The sequence below is a fragment of the Artemia franciscana genome, unplaced genomic scaffold (genome assembly GCF_032884065.1).
Source record: "Artemia franciscana unplaced genomic scaffold, ASM3288406v1 Scaffold_1170, whole genome shotgun sequence".
Classification (NCBI taxonomy): domain Eukaryota; kingdom Metazoa; phylum Arthropoda; class Branchiopoda; order Anostraca; family Artemiidae; genus Artemia; species Artemia franciscana.
Window position 1 is genome coordinate 128,125 of NW_027062752.1, and position 18,291 is coordinate 146,415.

The 18,291-nt window shown below is 35.0% G+C and overlaps 2 long non-coding RNA genes across 15 annotated transcripts in view; one reads left to right on the top strand and one right to left on the bottom strand.

The window, feature by feature from the left end:
- Positions 1-13,165, bottom strand: part of LOC136042355 (uncharacterized) — a 129,509-nt gene extending 116,344 nt beyond the window's left edge. Inside the window, exon 1 of the long non-coding RNA XR_010621277.1 lies at positions 13,129-13,165. This is a non-coding gene — a long non-coding RNA (uncharacterized LOC136042355). The remainder of the gene's footprint in view (positions 1-13,128) is intronic.
- LOC136042354 (uncharacterized) overlaps positions 1-18,291 on the top strand; it is a 169,490-nt gene that overhangs the window by 28,444 nt on the left and 122,755 nt on the right. The gene's annotated exons all lie outside the window — the stretch shown is intronic.

Consider the following 18,291-nt stretch of genomic DNA (forward strand, 5'->3'; position numbering starts at 1 on the left):
TATATATATATATATATATATATATATATATAGTATAAATATATATATATATATATAATATATATATATATATATATATATATATATATATATATATATATATATATATATATATATATATATATATATATATATATATATATATATATATATATATATATATATATATATATATATATATATATATATATATATATATATATATATATATATATATATATATATATATATATATATATATATATATATTTATATATATATATATTTTAATTTAAATTTTATTTAAAAATTTAATATGTAGAGGGCCCCACAAAAGAAAATTCAAATCAGGCCCCGTAACTAGTCGATCTGGCCCTGGATTTGGGCTGTATATTTGCAAATTAGGGGGTGGGGGTAAAGTGTAGCGGGTCTGCATGCAAATTGTGTTAGGTACAATAATTTTGCATATTATGAAATAATAATTATTTTTAATTTCAAACTGTCCAAATTCTCTACCCTCACCCCTTTATTCTGTCACTTGTCTTTGTCTAGAAGCCCTCAACCATATACTCTCTCAAGGGAGGTAAGAGAACGGGAACGATGTCGTCACAAAAAAAAAACATGAATCAGACAGGCTATGTGCAAATAAATTCATTTTTAACCAAAATTTCAACTTATTAGTTGTCTTGTTGTACGATAAAAAAAAACAAGTTTTTTTTAACTGCAAGTAAGGAGCGACACTATAACTTAAAACGAACAGAAACCATTCCGTATATGAAAGGGGTTGTCCCCTCCGCAAAGCCCCGCTCTTTACGCTAAAGTTTGACAGTTTCTCACAACTCAACTTTTTGAAACAATACAAAACTTTAGCGTAAAGAACGAGGCGTTGCGGAGGGGACAACCCCTTTCATATATGAATAATTTCTGTTTGTTTTAAGTTTTAGTGTCGCTCCTTACTTGCAGTTAAAAAAAACTTGTTTTTTTATTTAATTTCTGAACGTCTTTGAATTAATGCGTGTTTTGATTTTGGCCCACCGCACATAAACAATTAAAACGAAATTTGCATATTAATTTTTTTTTTCGGCTAAATTTCTTTTTCATAGTCTTGATCGGTAGATTTTAATACAAACAAGAGCTAAGAGCTCATATGGCACTTATGACGAGGTCAGAAGAGCCAAGAGCCAATAGCTCATATGGTATGAGCTCTGGCGAAATTCTAAGAATCAATAGATTGCTTTAAAAGGAAAATCAGAAGCTTAATACCGGTCGGCATTTAAAATAAGAGCTCTGAGTCACGAGGTCCTTCGTGACTCACCGTGACATCACCCATACCATAATATGTGCATCATTCAACATGGGAGAGACTATGTCATCCATGTAAAAATTCATGAACAAAATACGTCCTCATGAAAATAAGGAGCAGCATTAAAACTAAAACATAAATTATTTCATATATGAAGGAGTTTCACTCCTCCTTAATACCTTACTCTTTACGATAAAGCTTTTAGCACATAAAAAAGCTTCCTATTCTAATTACCGTGTTTCAGTGACCGTTCTTCAAAAAACTGGGAAAAACGGTCAAACTTCTTGGTAAGGTATTGAGGAGGGAGCCACCCCTTCATAAACGGAACAATTTTTGTCGTTTAGAGTTTAAATGTTGCTCCTTAAGCGTAAATTTTTCCAGGAAAATTCACCGCCCGCAAATTTCCTTCCCAAAGGATCTTCCCTATGAAAACCCACCCCAAGCGCAAATCCCCCAACCAGAAATTTTTTATATATATTTGAAATCAGCGAAACAAGCTGATTCTTTTGATGGTACGATTCATTTTGGTTACTATTGAGCCGACTCCATCATTACTCACAATTCGTTACCATGAACTATTTGATGAGCTTTTTTAAAAATTCTAGAAAAAAACCTTTAGCGTGAAGGGCACATTGGAGAGGAGGCTAGCCTCCTCGTATGCAGAATAATTTCTATTCGTTTTAAGTCGTCATGTCAATCCTTACTTTCAATTGAAAAAACTTTTATTTTTAATTTCTGATTGTTTTTTAAACAATGCCAGGAAATCTGGCTCCCTCTCCACGGACAATTTACTTCCCAACGAGAAATTCCTTGATGGGAAGATCCTTCCACGAATCCCCCCCCTCTCCCCCAAAAAATATTTGTACGCTTCCCAATGAGCAAAAGTTCATAAATTACAGTACTTCCCCCGGGGATAGGGGACTCAAGTCATGATAAAAAACATATTTATTAAATCTTTCGATTATGCTGAACAAACTAGCTCTCTAAAAATTTTGATTGGGCTACTAAGGCGAAAAAAGCTGTGGGAGATGGGCCAGCTACCCATCATTGTTTTTGGTCAGTTAAAAAAAGTACAAGAACTTTGATTTTAGATGACTTGTTTCGATAAGTGGCTTGATACGATTACCTCTGGAGAAAACAAACAAAAAGAACAAACAAATAAAACACGCATCAGTGATCTTTTTCTGGCAAAAAATGTAAAATTCCACATTTTAGTATATAGAAGTTTGAAATCTCCAACCCAGGTTTCTCTGGTAAGCTGAATCTGATGGTTTGATTTTAAATAGGATCACTAGATATTATGCAGGAGTGTTGAACCCCTTTTTTTAAAAAAATTTATTGCATTTTTTCCCGGTTCAAAACTTTTGAAGGGTAACATTGAACTTGATGAATTTTTGTATATTTTAAATAAGGATCAAAATCTGATTTATCTGATGTATCTATTGTTATCAAGCCTCTGATTCTTAGAGCCACGGTCACTATTGAGCCACATCACTCCTTACTTACTTACAGTTCGTTACCATGAAGTGTCTTATTCAAAGGACGAAATTTAGCCATTTTTATTGAGATTCGTTAATTCCATTGAACAGAAATATAGCTTAAACGTAAACAGAATTTCTAGTTATGTTTTGCTTTGGTCTTGTTTTTGGTTATGTCTAGGTTAAAAAAAAGAATAAAATATGGTCTTTCTGGGACCACTAAAAAAAACAATCGTCAATTATTTCTTTTCGCTAATTTGGTAGAATCAAGTTGTCAAAAACTGGCTAATGGCCAAATTTTTTAGACATAGCTGTAACCCCTAAACATCTTCTATAAGTTTCTGTGAACGAATTTTTTGTCTAGCATCATTTAAAGATTAATTGGATATAATGAAAATATATTGTAAGAACTGTTTAATGCAGATGGACTGAACTCACAAAAGCTGGATTTTAATTTTGGATGTTCTCATGAGGGCCAGCCCTTACTTAAACATAAGTTTTGATTTGTTTATCTAGCTTTCATTTACCTTACAACAGGGTGATCGTGACTGTTTCTTTGGGCTTGTCCCACTTAAATTAAGTACATCTGATCGATGCTTGGTTTAATTTATTCTTATGATGCCCTAATTTAAGCAGTTTGAATTGGTTTCAGCAAATTTCTGGGGGAAACCACTATGGCAAGCTAAGATCCTAAAAGTTAGAACTGATGTTAAAGGAGGCACTAGCAACTTGTTGCTTTGCTATTGATCGCATTCTGAACACCGAGTCATTGAAGCTAGCTTAGCATCCTTCAAGGATCATTCTGGTGAAGCCGCTAAGGAAACTACAAAGGGGGTTAAAAAAGCATTTGAGGAAGTTCAGACGTCACCAGAAATTTATAAAATTGTTTCCAAAAGTTTCACTGCTCTTAATTCGAATCAAACCCAAGAGCAATTACCAGCATTTGCACCATTAGAAACATTAGCTGCAACAGACAATCGGAGGGCACCTAGGCCCCTCCCAAGCTCATTTTTCCCCAAAGTCACCGGATCAGAATTCTGAGATAACCATTTTATTCACCATAGTCGACAAACCTAATAACTATGTCTTTGGGGACGATTTACTCCCCCGCAGTCCCCGTGGGAGGGGTTGCAAGTTAGAAACTTTGACCTTTGTTTACATATAGTAATGGTTACTGGGAAGTGTATGTACGTTTTCACGGGGATTTTTTTGATTTGGGAGCGAGAGTTGAGGTAGGGGGGGGGGGGGGTTACGTGAGAGGATCTTTCCATGGAAAAACTTCTCATGGGGGAAGAGACTTTCAATGAAGGGGGCGCAAGATTTTTTAGCATTATTTAAAAAAAAAAAAAAACAATGAAAAAATATATAGCCTATGAAAAGTTTTTTTCTACTGAAAGTGAGGAGCAGCATTAAAATTTAAAACGAGCAGAAATTATTGCACATATGAGGAGTTTACCTCCTCGTAATACCTCGCTCTTTACGCTAAAGTATTTTCAGTAATTTCAACTATTTATTCTACGGCCTTTGTGATTCAAGGGTCATTCTTAAGGAATTGGGACAGAATTTAAAGCTTTAGTGTAAAGAGCGAGGTATGGACGAGGGGTGAACTCCCTCATATACGCAATAAAAACATACGAATATAAAAGTTCGTTACGTAAGTTAATTCGTAAATTACGTCTATTTTTTACTAATGAAAATGTTCGTAAAAAAATTAAAAGTTCTAGTTGCTTTTTTAAGTAATCAAAAAATTGGAGGGCAACTGGGCTTCCTCCCTCTCTCCTTTTTTCTCAAAATCTTCCGATTAAAACTATGAGAAAGCCATTTAGCCAAAAAAAAATTATTATTCAAATTTCATATTAATTATTTATGTACGGAGAGCCAAGATCAAAACATGCATTAATTAAAAAACGTCCAGAAATCAAATTAAAAAAACAAGTTTTTTTAAATGAAAGGAAGGAGCGACATTAATACCTAAAACGAACAGAAATTACTCCGTATATGAAAGGGGCTTTTCCTCCTCAACGCCCCGCTCTTTACGCTAAAAGTGTTTTACTGTTTTAAGAAGTAGAGTTAAGAGAAAGAGTCAAACTTTAGCGAGGAAAATTCCCTTTCATATACGGAGTAATTTCTGTTCGTTTTAAGTTCTAACGTCGCTCCTTACTTTCATTTAGAAAAACTTGTTTTTTTTATTTAATTTTTATATACAGCGGTCGTCCATTGTCGACCAACACAGCGGAGCATATCGAAAATGCATTGCAAATGTATTCAAAGATACTTTGATCGTCCAGATTCCTACTGATTTTACCCTCGAGAACGACTTGATACACTCTTTTTGCAGCTGCCTCAACAGTATGAAACGATTAGATACACCTTTGAGCATGGCATCAACGATAGTTTGTCCGCACACGAGTAGTTCATAATTGTTATATTCAGATCCCTGACTGATTTCAAAAATATCATCAGGCTCTCTGTCCCCCTCCTACTATATTCCTCAAATACCATAGGCCTACGTTTGACATAAGCTCGTTTCAAACCTATTCATGTCCTTTCTCCCCTGTCAGGCAGTTTTGTTTTAGGTTGAGTCCCGGTTGAACTTCATTGAAGTAAGGATACTGGGACTGTTTGAAAAAATTGCCATTTTAGTTTTATTGGTCGTTTGCTATTATAAGCTTTTCTTCTTTTATATGTTTATGTTTTTCTGAGGACGGCCTTGGTACATTGGGCCAAGATATTCATTCAAATTAGATTTCCACTGTTTTACGAAAAGAATTCCCTATTGATTTTCTTGTTTTTGATGTTTGTGGTGGAATACTAGCATCGTATTTTTTTTATTGAGACAAAACTAATTTTTTCTCAGACAGTTGACCGGTTTTTCTCCAACAGAGCAAACTTCTTGAGTGTTGTTGGGCAAGCACAAAAGTACGAATAATTCTCTAACGTCTAAAAATAAAAATGAAGATTTCGACTGCTTTGGCTTTCCATGCCTTTGAATACCTAAATCATTTAGTTTTGATTGACAAACCAACTTCAATTTCCACGATAAATGGCTTAAAACAACCTTTAAGGGAGGCAATTGAAATTTAAAAATAAATATATGAATATTTAGGTATAAAAGAGATAATGAGAAATTTTTTATCAACCCTATGTTTTATAATTTAATGCAACAAGAATAAACTAGCATTACTTTTTATCAAACAGTTCGTGGTACGAACAGTGAGTAAGGAGCGACTCGGCCCAAACGTAATCAAAGCTGTAAAAAAGGGAATTTTGATAAGAATTGATAGAACAATAGCATTGGCTTCAATGCTGAATCCAAATAACCAAAAATTTGTTAACTTTAATGTTGCCCATCAAAAGGCCGCAACTCTGAGAAAATTTGCCCTATTTTCAGAAAACAGAGAAGTTCAAATGATCTTAATGAACATAACACTATTAGATTCAGCTTATGAACATATTATGAACATAAATAAACATATTAGATTCATTAGATGTCAGAGAACACTCCTATAAAAGTCTCAAGTTCATAGCTACAAAGGAAATTTTGTGTTATTTGCCAGAACAAAGATTATGGATCCGAGTTGAATTTTCCCCAGGGATGATCGTATAAAGCCGATGGTCCTGGAATGTCGGAATAGGGCCTGTTCGAACAAACATCGAAAGTTCTAGGGCCTGTTTTAGTGACCAAAGAGATTGGAGGGAGACTAGCCTCCACCCAAGCTCCTTTTTCCCCGAAGTCATCTGATAAAAATTTGGAAGAGCCATTTGATTCAGCATTGTAGAAATATCCAATACCTATGTCTATGGGAATGACAAGACACCCCATAGCCCATAAAAGTTTGTTTTATGCGAGGGGGGAAGGATATTCCACAGAAAGAATTTTAGAAAACAAAGTTTTCAAGGGAATTTTGCAGGCAAATTTTACACTGAGATGGGGATTCCGCAGCAAGATTTTAAACAGGTCAGATATTGAGTATAAAAGTTTTTTCAGACACTAGATTTTTTCAGTACTTTTAGAGTTTTCTTATTAAAATTCAGCAGCTTTTTCATATTTCGGAGTAGCTCTTAAAGAATTGGGACAAAACTTCAAAATCAAACAGTTCGTGGTAACAAACTGTAGTAAGGAGCGACCCGGCTCAATAGTAACCGAAACTCTACAAAATGGAATTTTGATACCAATAGTTAAATCAAAAGAATCGCATTTTAATGCTGATTTTAAATATATAAGTTTCGTCAAGATCAGTTATACCCATCAAAAGTTAGGAGCCTGAGAAAATTTGCCTCATTTCAGAAAATAGGGGGAAACGCCCCCTAAAAGTCATACAATCTTAACGAAAATCACACAATCAGATTCAGCGTATCAGGGAACCTTGTTGTAGAAGTTTCAAGCTCCTATCTACAAAAATGTGGAATTTCACATTTTTTGCCAGAAGACAGATCACGGATGCGTGTTTTTTTTTTTTTTTTTTTTTTTTTTTTTTTTTTTTTTTTTTTTTTTTTTCTCAGGGGGGATCGTATCGACTGAGTGGTTCTACAATGTCGCGAGAGGGCTCATTTTAACGGAAATTAAAAGTTCTATTGCCCTTTTCAAGTTACCGAAAAAATTGAAGGACATCTAGGCCCCCTCCCATACTCATTTTTTCCCAAAAGTCACCGGATCAAAATTCTGAGATAGCCATTTTATTCACCATAGTCGAAAAACCTAATAACTATGTCCTTAGGGACGACTTACTCCCCCGCAGTCACCGTGGGAGGGGCTGCAAGTTACAAACTTTGACCTGTGTTTGCATATAGTAATGGTTACTGGGAAGTGTACAGACGTTTTAAGGGGGATTTTTTTTTGTTTAGGGGGGAGATTTGAGGGGGGGTTACGTGGAAGGATATTTCCATGGAGAAACTTATCATGGGGGAAGAAAATTTCAATGAAGGGGGCGCAGGGTTTTCTAGCATTATTTGAAAAAAAAATGAAAAAATAAATATGAAAAGTTTTTTCTACTGAAAGTAAGGAGCAGCATTAAAACTTAGAACGAACAAAAATTATTACGCATATGAGAGGTTTACCTTCTCGTTATACCTCAGTCTTTACGCTAAAGTATTTTCAGTAATTTCAACTATTTATTCTACGACCTTTGTGATTCAGAGGTTAGTCTTAAGGAATTGGGACAAAATTTAAGCTTTAGGGTAAAGAGCGAGGTATTGACGATGGTTGAACCCTCTGATACACGCAATAAAAACATAGAATATTAAAGTTCGTTACATAAATTAATTCTTAAGTTACGTATATTTTTTACCAATGAAAACGTTTGTAAAAAATTAAAAGTTCTAGTTGCTTTTTTAAGTAATCAAAAAATTGGAGGGCCACTAGGCCTCCTCCCTCGCTCCTTTTTTCTCAAAATCTTCCGATTAATTGCAATTAATTAATAGGAAAATTTTGTTTAATTATTTATGTGTGGAGAGCCAAGATCAAAACATGCATTAATTCAAAAACGTCCAGAAATTAAATAAAAAAAACAAGTTTTTTTTTAAATGAAAGTAAGTAACAACATTAAAACTTAAAATGAACAGAAACTACTAAGTATATGAAAGGGGCTTTTCCTTCTCAACGCCCCGCTCTTTACGCTAAAGTTTCTTACTGTTTTAAAAATAGAGTTAAGAGAAAGAGTCAAACTTTAGCGTAAAGAGCGGGGCGTTGAGGAGGAAAAGCCCCTTTCATACACTTAGTAATTTCTTTTCGTTTTAGGTTTTAATGTTGCTCCTTACTTTCATTTAAAAAAACTTGTTTTTTTATTTAATTCATCGTAAAGATCGAGGGATGAGTAACAGGTAGGCTAGTTCCCCTATTGTCCGATGAGCAATAATTTATGTTCTTTTAAGTATTAATGTCAATCCTTCCTTTCTCCAGGAAAAAATTATACAATATGAAAACAATACCAGCTCGCAGTTTTAAAGCAAATCTGGGTACTTGATAATTATAGCGACCACACCAAGGAAGTTAATTATAGCGACCACACTCATGAAGTGAAGCTAGAAAACAGAAAAGAGAATAATTATAGCTAACATATTTTGCATGCAGACCCGGTATACTTCCCCTCAGCCCCCTCCTAATGTGCAAATATATAGCCCAAATTATATATTCCCCAGATATTCTCCCAATGCGGCTCTCTTAATTCAACCTTTGTTCCTGTAAATTGAATCACTGTGACGAAACAAGAACCGGAAAATAAGTGACAGGTGACAGAATGCATTTGACATATAATTTGGGCTTCGTTTTTATAGATTAGGGGGGAGGGGTAAAGTACAGCTGGTCTGCATGAAAAACGGGATTAGCTACAATTATTCTGAATATCATGAAGCAAGAATTGTTTCCCACGGTCTCCCAACATTGGCGTGGTTGCTATAACTAATAAGAACCCGGTCATTAGACAGACTGCATCAATCGCTAGCAAGACTGTTTGTATGATCTAATTTCTGAATGAGATTTTCACTGCTTCGGCTTTAGTTAATGTTTCTGGCATTTCACTTTGTTTTTTTGTTTTTTTTTTCCTTTTTCGAGCGCTAAGGACGGCTTTGTAATGGTACTTGCAGAAATATGCGCTTTATCACTTTGAAAACCAGCAGTTACATTGTGCCTTTTCATTTTATTTATTTTTTTCAATCTAAAATTTCTCGAAAGTTTTTACTTTATACTCTATTAGTGCATCTAATAATTGTAGTAGTAGCCGTAGCCCTGAGAGTTTCAACTTAATGCTCTTAGCGTTCCTGATATATCCTTTGCACAGCCATATTGCGACTACTTTACTATATCTATTTGGTCATTTACCTTCCTTGGAGTCTTGGACCACAATAATATTATAATCCATGTCTTGAACTATGGTTATCCCCTTCTTGTTTCTCATCCGGCTTCTAAAAGCCAGAAATACATCCTTATTACCAACTCAGATTAAAAAGTTAACAAAAACTCCGCATTCTGAATATCAAATCACAATGAAAGTAGTAGCCACGGAGACAAGGTGAATTTTGTTAGTTTGAATAAGTCAAAAAGTTCGTGGTAATGGACTGTAAATAAGGAACGACCCGGCTCAATAGTAACCAAAACTTAAAAAAACGGCATTTTGACAACAATGGATATATAAAAAGAACTGGCTTTTTATGATGATTTCAAAAATATAAGTCTAATTAAATTTCAGTCTACCCATCAAAATCTACCAGCCTGAGAAAATTTGCCTGATATGCGAGACAAGGGGGAAAGACCCCCTATAAGTCAAAGAATTTTAATGAAAATCACATCTTTTTAGCCAGAAGATAGATCACGGGTGCGTGTTTATTTGTTGTTGTTTTCTTATTTGTTTGTTTTGTTTTTTCTCAGGGGTGATGATATCGACGCAGTAGTCCTTAAATATTGGGAGAGGGATTGTCTGAATGAAAAATGAAGTTCTAGTGCTCTTTTTAAGAGACCAAAAAGATTAAAGGGCAAATACACCCCCTCCCCCCTTTTTCTTAGAATCATCCGGTAAAAATTTCGAGATGGCCATTTCGTTCAGCATAGTTGAAAGGCCAAATAACTATGGCTCTGGAGATAACACGATCACCAACAGACCCTGGGGAAAGGTCTTTTAGCCAATTTTGGTTAAAAATAGTTAAAAAAAAATTTAATAGCTACGTTTTTAAAGATAACTTGACCCCTCAACACCTACGAGGCAAAGGCTAAAAGCTTTGAACTCTGGCTAGTGTTTACATAGTTTATTGGTTATTGGGAAGTATACAGATATTTTTTCGAGGGAATTATTTCCGGTGGGGGAGCGGGTATTCTATACGGGAAGATTTTCACATTGATAGGGTAGTTTCTAGAGGTGAGCGTTCCAAATAAACTTTACATGGGGGGGGGAATACTTTGCCAAAATTAATATACAAATTCTGTTTTAATTTTTCATGTAAGTTGAGCCAAATTCAAACCTGCATTAGTTTAAAAACTTTCAGAAAATAATTTTTTTTTACAAAATTTTTTAATCAAAAGTAAGGAGCAACATTACAACTTAAAACGAATAGAAATTATTCCGTATATGAAAGGAGCTGTCCCCTCCTCTGAGTAATTCTCCTTACGCTAAAGTTTGACTTCGTCCCAACTTTATTTTTTAAACTGTTTCCGTCAAAACACTGGCCACCATGGATTTAGAGTACACGGGTTGAAACAATAGAGGTTCGTGGCCAATTACTTGGGATATACCCAGACGGTATTTTCCTAGAGAACTAACTGGAGAGGTGGAAACATACTAAGAAAATAATTCTTACATCACAGTTTACAGAATAAGAATAGTATAACACATTTTGCATTTAGCCTCGCTATACTTTACCCCCAGCCCCCCCCCCCAGACGATGCGCAAATATATAACCCGAATATATTTTCCAGCTATTCTCGCAGTGCGTCACTCTTGTTTCAACCCGTGTACCCAAAGCCTATATAGAAAATGTCTATGTAGGCTGTGAGTGTGCCTGTAAATTGAATCAACTGCGACGAAATAAAAACTGGAAAAATAAGTTATGGTGGCCGAATGCATTTAAAATACATAATTTTGGCTATATTTATACATTAGAGGGGAGGGGCAAAGTATAGGGAGGCAAAGTATATGCAAAATGTGTTAACCATGATTATTCCGCAGGTTATGAAACAACAATTGTTTTCTTAGCATGTTCCTTTCTCTACAGTTAGTTCTCTAGGCCAGTGGTTCTCAAACTGTTGTACGCGCACCCCTTGGGGGTACGCAAAATTTGTAAGGGGTAAGTGGCCGGCTAACAAAAAAAAAACCAACCCTTTACCTCTAGGACTGACAATTTCAATTGAGCCTATATTATAGCTATAGTTTACTTTGTAGCGATAACTGAGGTGTAGGCTACCTAAAAAAAATTTGGTTATAAATGGGTACAGTGTCTAAATAAGTTTGAGAACCACTCTTCTAGGGAATGACCCAAGCAATAATTTACGCTAAATATATGCACATTAGGAAACAGAGGGGGCAGAACCGGTCCTGGGGTTGATGGTGTCAGGAGAAAAGTTAATTATAGCCCCCTCCCCTTGCTTCCCAACTCAAAAATAAGAAAAATAAAGCCAAATTAAAGTGAAAAATTAGATTAAAATGATCAATTCTCCCGCCGCGACGCCTTCTATGCCACGGCACTCAGAGCAACTGCCCCAGTTGCCCCATCCCTCGAACAGAACAGGTTAGGGTAAAATTTTAGTTAATTGACTTCTTGCTATCTCGGAAAGGGTTTAGGCTAGGAAAATGAAACTTTCAGGGATGGGTCTACAGGCTAAAGTATGTCCCGGGAAAGTGTTTTAAAGTACCCACCTCCGCTCCTTCTCCCTTCAGAGGGCCCTGAAATTTGCCTTCATGACAGGTCTATACCTATTGAAATTTTGACAAAACATTTTACCTTAATTTTAAGTTACTAGTTGCTTTTTCTCTGCCTTTAGTTCTGAAAATGCAATTCCTGTTATTTGAGTAGAATTTTGAGCCATATCAATATTTTTTTTCATAATTTAGGAAATGCATTTGCATAGCCTATTTTTAAAACCTTATAAAATGGAATTGGGCAAAGTTATGAAGCTGAAAACAATTTTGTTGTACTTCAATTAAGCAGAATATCTATTTGGCAAGGTTTCACTTTTATAGCACACACATTTTTAAACGTCAGGGCCCTCTAGAGGGAGGAGTGGAGGTAGTTGCTTCAACATACCTTCCCGGGACATACTTTAGTCTGTAGATTCATCCCTGAAAGTTTCATTTTCCTAACCTAAACCAATTCTGAGATAGAAAGAAGTCAATTAACTAGAATTTTACCCAGGTTAGGTTGAAGTATAGTGGAAGCACCTTCAAATGTGTTTAACTATTTTTTTCTCTCTCTCTCTTGATAGTTCCTTTTGGAGATTAATATCTTTTTTGAGATTCCCCCGCCGCTACCCCTAATGTACAAATATTTACTCGGAATTGAAATATACCCTGAATTGGTATAGAAAAGGTAGGGGTAAAGTTTATTTCCGATGTAGCCTAAATGAATGTTAAATCTGGATTCAGGACGCAATTCTGACTATGGAGGCAACTCTGAACTTTACCCCTATCCCCCTTAATGTGCAAGAACATGCTCTGAATTGGTGTATATAGGGGTGGGGGTAAAGTTCATTTCTGACACATGAATGTTAAATTTGATTCAGGATCCAATTCTTACTATAGCCTAGAGGTAAGCTTATTTCTAACCAGACAGAATAGTCCGTTAATATAAACATTACCCCCAATATCAGTCTGTTGACTATGACCCAAAATTGCGTTTATTCCACATTTCAATACACTGAAGAAAAAAAACAAAACAAAAACTTACATCTAAAAAAGTGAAATCATTTCAAATTCAACTACAATCCAAAGTGTTTAAGTCAGACTCTCAGACAAGATTTTTCTCAACCAAAGAATTCATGTTGGAAAGAGTCCAGACTCTGACGCGCAGACTCTGACTCAGGCTTCTTCATACAAAGCCTGTCTAACCGGTTTATTTGTATCAATGAGAGTTTGATCTACTAATAAGCAGTGTGCTAGCACTTAGCACATTAATTTCCCTTCTGAAAAGGTGTTTTGTTTGGCGTGTCTTCAGCGGGTGGACTGTTTCATTTCGAATAATAAAAATCAACTGAGTTTTCTGAGGGATTTATCAGTTCGAACTTTAAAGATCATAAACTCACTACTTCATAAAAAGGGGTGCCAAACCATGGAAACTTTGGGGGAGGGTTAGGATTTTGTTGAGATGGAAAAAACGTGTTAAAATCATGAAGTATGGGGGACATTAAAATTTATTTGAATAAAATTACTCAAAAAGGGTTTATGACGAAAAGTTCTTCCCTAATTCTATCTAAAATTTCCATTACTCCCCCTCCTCTTATTAACAATGCCAGACTTAGCTAAGAGAGCACCATGTCCTCAGTCAATCAAGGAAGTTCAGGTGATATATTTATCCTCCATACTTATCTGATATAGCGACAACACTCAAGAAGGGAAATTAGGCTAATCCTAATAAATATACCTAAGTATGATAAAAATATTCTACTTTAGAAACCAATTCGGGCTATATATTTGCACATTAGGGGGGTGAGGGTAAATTATAGTGGGTCTGAATGCAAGATGCGTTAAGTACATTTAATCTGTATATTATGAAATAAGAACTGTTTTCTAACTTCACAATCAGGGGCGTAATTTGCTATGGGGAAGGGAGGAACTGTCCCTCCCAGACCTCAGTTTCCCCCAGACCCCGTTTGCCCCCCAGCTTTTTTTTTCCAAAATCTTGTCAAAACTAAGATTATCCTGCATAATTTAAGCATCAACAGAAACAGATTAGTTTTCTTAAATATTTATTTACCTTTATAGCACTTTATCAAACAGTTCGTGGTAACAAACTATAGTAAGGAGCGCCCCGGCTCAATAGAAACCAAAACTCTAAAAAATGGAATTTTGATACCAATAGCTACATCAAAAGAATCACATTTTAATGCTGATTTTAAATATATAAGTTTCATCACGTTTAACCTTACGCATCAAAAGTTAAGAGCCTGAGAAAATTTGCGTTATTTTAGAAAATAGGGGGAAATACCCATCTAACAGTCATAGAATCTTAACGAAAATTACACCATCAGATTCAGCGTATCAGAGAACCCTACTGTAGAAGTTTCAAGCTCCTATCTAAAAAATGTGGAATTTTGTGTTTTTTGCCAGAAGGCAGATCACGGATGCGTGTTTTTTTTTTTTTTTTTTTTTTTTTTTTTTTTCCAGGGGTGATCGTATCGACCCAGTTGTCCTAGAATGCTGCGAGAGGGCTCATTCTAACGGAAATGAAAAGTTCTAGTGCCCGTTTTAAGTGACCAAAAAATTGGAGGGTACCTAGGCCCCCTCCCACGCTAATTAATTTCCCAAAGTCAACGGATCAAAATTCTGATAGCCATGTTATTCAGCGTAATCGAAAAACCTTATAACTATGTCTTTGGAGACGACTTACTCCTCCACAGTCCCCGTGGGAGGGGCAACAAGTTACAAACTTTGACCAGTGCTTACCTATAGTAATGGTTATTGGGAAGTGTACAGGCGTTTTCAGGAGGATTTTTTGGTTGGGGGGAGGGGTTGAGAAGAGGGGGATATACTGGGGGAACTTTCCATCGAGGAATTTGTCATGGGGGATGAAAATTTCCATGAAGGGAGCGCAGGATTTACTAGCATTTAAAAAAAAACAATGAAAAAATAAATATGAAAAAGTTTTTTTCAGCTGGAAGTAAGGAGCAGCATTAAAACTTAAAACGAACAGAAATTATTACCCATATGAGGGGCTCACCTCCTCCTAATACCTTGCTCTTTACGCTAAAGTATTTTTAGTAATGTCAACCATTTATTCTACGGCTTTTGTGATTCAGGGGTCATTCTTAATGAATTAGGACGAAATTTAAGATTTAGTGTAAAGAGAGAGGTACTGACGAGGGGGCGAACCCTCTCATATGTGTAATAAAAACATAAGAATAAAAAATTCTTTACTTAAGCTAATTTATAAGTTACGTATATCTTTTACTAATAAAAAGATTTGTAAAAAATTAAAAGTTCTAGTTGCCTTTTTAATTAACCAAAAAGTTGGAGGGCAAATAGGCTTCATCCCCCGCTTGTTTTTTTCTCAAAATCATTCGATCATGATTATGAGAAAGCCAAAAAAAAAAAATGCAAATTCCGTTTTAATTATTCCTCTGCGGAGAGCCAAAATCAAAACATGCATTGATTCAAAAACGTTCAGAAATTAAATAAAAAAAACAAGTTTTTTCAACTGAAAGTAAGGAGCGACATTAAAACTCAAAACGAACAGAAATTACTTCGTATATGAAAGGGGCTGCATCCTCATCAACGCCCCGCTCTTTACGCTAAAGTTTTTTACTGTTTTAAAAAGAAGAGTTGAGAGAAAGAGTCAAGCTTTAGCGTAAAGAGCGGGGCGTTGATGGGGAAGCAGCCCCTTTCATATACGAAGTAATTTCTGTTCGTTTTGAGTTTGAATGTCGCTCCTTACTTTCAGTCGAAAAAACTTGTTTTTTTATTTAATAGTACTAAATAGTACCTTCAAATGGCTTATTTTTATAGTTTTTACTATCATTTTCTCTTGATTTGGGAAAATTGGCTCCACCTCCCCCGCCCCCTCCTTTCATCCACTATTTTTACGAAATTACGCCACATAATCACACTGTCAAAATATTTACCCTTACCTCCCCTAATATGCAAATATATAGCCCAAATTATGTATTTTCAATCTATTATGTCACTTGTCTTTGTCTTGTCTTTTGCTAAGCTATAAGAAACTAATGAAAGAAACCGGCTCTACATTGCGTCAATGGATGAAAATTCTTAAGAAAGAAGCTAATTTTTGCCAAGCTTAGCCTTAGCTATTTTAATGAGTAAATAAATTGTGCATTCTTTTCGTATTGGATTGCTAATCATGAAATATTCGAATTTTTTATACTTTTATATGTTTTTTAAGAAAGATGCCCATTTTTGCCAAGCTTAGCCTTAGCTATTTGAATGAGTACGTAAATTCTGCATTCTTTTCGTATTGGATTGCTAATCATGAAATATTCCGAACTTGTTATACTTTTATGTGTTTTTTAAGAAAGAAGCCCATTTTTGCCAAGCTTAGCCTTAGCTATTTGAATGAGTATGTAAATTGTGCATTCTTTTCGTATTGGATTGCTAATCATGAAATATTCCGAATTTTTTATACTTTTATGTGTTTTTTAAGAAAGAAGCCCATTTTTGCCAAGCTTAGCCTTAGCTATTTGAATGAGTACGTAAATTCTGCATTCTTTTCGTATTGGATTGCTAATCATGAAATATTCCGAACTTGTTATACTTTTATGTGTTTTTAGGAAAGAAGCCCATTTTTGCCAAGCTTAGCCTTAGCTATTTGAATGAGTATGTAAATTCTGCATTCTTTTCGTATTGGATTGCTAATCACGAAATATTCCAATTTTTTTGTATTTTATGTGTTTTCTTAAGAAAGAAACCCATTTTTGCCAAGTATAGCCTTAGCTAATTGAATGAGTATATAAATTTTGCATTCTTTTCGTATTGCAATGTTAGTTCAGAATTTTTTTATGGCATTTTTACAGGTTTTCTTAAAACCCGTGACCATCTTAAAATATGTCATTTTTAACTACTATGTTTCAATCTTGAAATCTCAAAAACTAGAGATTAGTTTTTTGCCAGTTATAACCGAAAGACGCCTTGCAAACAAACTTCTTTCAAAGCGGCCAGTTCATATCAAATGGGATGAAAACGAAAACAAATCCATATAAGCATTCATGCAAGATTACTTAGTTGAATAAGCATGAAATGTATATAAACGAGTAAATCCCTTACTTTGGGGACAATTCCTTACTTACAACATTTTTGAAAAAATGAGGATGTTAAAAAATAAGATACCGAGAAAAATCACGAATTAAGTGAAGAATGACATTTTTTTTTTAATAATAAGTTGGGAAATGTTTCTTTTAATGTCAAAAATTTACAAAATTGCGTTTTGTTTTGCCATCTTATATTCCAAATTTCTAATATGTTTAACTTTTTTCCCTTTTATGCCATTGTGTCTAGGCACATGGGAATGTCTCGTTTTGACTTAAAATGTTCTAGTTGGCAACCCTGCGTCTGTCACCCACTTGGCATCTCTTGGTTTCTAGTGCTGTTGGTGGTCACCTATATTTTAAAGTAGGGCCTGTCTACTGGGTATGAAGAACGAAATTTGTTCTATCCCAAAACAGGGCATTTTTTTTTTTTAAATTGACTTAAAACAGTAAAGAATCTGTAAACTATAAGAAGGATATCAAAGCAAGGGCTATCTGAATAACTTAGGTAGGTTAACTTTGAGCTACTATGCCTCCTGATGACTTAATACCTCTTTTTTTATGCTTCCAAACGCTGTAAAGTATCTAATACGGTATTTTGCAGCAGTTTATTGCAAAAAAAAACATTTAACGCAAGATAGCGTCAGTGATTTATTTTCAGCACATTTCTTATTTCAGGCAAATTTCTAGTCTGATAAGTTTCCCAAACTTTTAGGCCCTTTTTCTATAAGCAAGATAATATAAAATACCACATGCATTGGACTAAGAGTATTCATGCACGCAAGGGTGATTCGAAGCATCCAGGCTCCCGGGGAATGAGGTCCCCTCATTTAAACGACTTCAAAATCGTATTGTACGACTCATGACAATTTATAATACATTAATCCTTTATCGTTTATGCTTATCTATGGAGACAAATCAGAAACTAAAGCGGAATGCCTCATACGTAAATGTGTAATTAAAAACAGCAAAATTTGTTTTCACCCCTTGTTCAAAGTGGAGTAGTGCTGCTCAATCTTGTTTTGTTTTTTTCAGTCAATCAGAGTCAGAGGTATCGGTGAGGTCTTTTTCATTTGCCGAAAACTCGATTGAATCTATTCGAGACAGTTCTTAGCAAATTATTAACAAACCTTAGC